The 1,205-nt window shown below is 45.1% G+C and overlaps 1 non-coding gene across 1 annotated transcript; it reads right to left on the bottom strand.

Annotated features, from left to right (window-relative positions):
• Positions 1–1,132: 1,132 nt before the first annotated feature.
• trnak-cuu (transfer RNA lysine (anticodon CUU)) lies at positions 1,133–1,205 on the bottom strand. Its single transcript has one exon. It is a non-coding gene; the product is annotated as a tRNA-Lys (tRNA).

The raw sequence follows: 1,205 nt of genomic DNA, 5'->3' as shown, positions 1-1,205 counted from the left end.
GCAGGTACCTCATGGGTGGCTTGCTTGCATACCGGGCTCCCAAGGGATACTGGGATCCCTTGGGACTCCGACAGGTAGGCCCTCTGGTGGTGGTGTGTACAGGTTGTCATGGGTTAAATACATAACACAAGATGTGTACAGAACTCAACCATCAAAAGCCCTGTCATTAACCACAGGGGTTTCCTGCAATTTTCTGATCGCAAAGCGCTTTCAGTCCTTGTCCTTAAAATTGCAGACGCAGAAATTGGGGAGTTTAATGACTTTAAAAGGAGGACATTGTTGTTTGGTGCCGTTCTGGTCAGAGAAATGTTTGTGAAAGGAACTTTTTGCAGAGAGAGGGATTGAGCATTTCAACTTGTTCCTGAACACTTCTCTCTGGGCACTGAGCTGAGCAGCAATTTCTGTCGTGTGGAGGCGATCACATTTCCCTCACACGTGAAAAGTTCCCGGTTCAAGCCTGCGCAGAAACATTATTTCTCAAGCAAAAACTTGTCTGCAATAAAATTAAATAAAAGCTGTTTTGGATACATTGTTGCATGAGCAATGAACATTTAAACCAGTCTCCTCAAATACAGATTGTGTAAAATCAGATCGGGGATAAAACTTCATCAAGGATTAAAGTTTCATGAATTATTGAATTCCCTTATTGAAGTTTTGACTGTCCCTGTCAGCATTTCTTTCATTCTGTGAAACAACACGATCGGTTTATACCAGCAGCTCTAAGCTGCATTTGAAACCCGGAAACAACTCATTAATTATTCGCTTTTCCCCAGTTCCAGAGCTCAGAGGGTTATTGTCCATCCCTGGTATGCAAGCTACCTCAGACCCGGGCCAAAGCTCCCCGTGCACCGAGCACAGACTCAGGAAAACCCCGGGGGAGAGGATATCCCGGTCACTGGGCCTTCCAGCAGCCCTGAACAAGCGCCGAGTCTGAAACTTTCCAGAGTAATAACTTGTAACTGGAGCATATAACAGTTAGGACGGCCGAGCGGTCTGAGGCGCTGCTTTCAATATTTGATTAAATTATCAACTCTCCCTCAGTTCGCATTTTTATCATTATGCAAAAGAAGATCATGGGTTCATTAATGATATTTACCCGCGAAAGCAACATAAAAGTTTAATGAAAAGCAAACGCCCAACGTGGGGCTCGAACCCACGACCCTGAGATTAAGAATCTCATGCTCTACCGACTGAGCTAGCCGGGC

The sequence above is a fragment of the Pristiophorus japonicus genome, unplaced genomic scaffold (genome assembly GCF_044704955.1).
Source record: "Pristiophorus japonicus isolate sPriJap1 unplaced genomic scaffold, sPriJap1.hap1 HAP1_SCAFFOLD_219, whole genome shotgun sequence".
NCBI classification, from domain to species: Eukaryota; Metazoa; Chordata; class Chondrichthyes; family Pristiophoridae; genus Pristiophorus; species Pristiophorus japonicus.
Note: the sequence above shows the minus strand (reverse complement) of the source record. Positions and strands in the feature narration are given on the sequence as shown.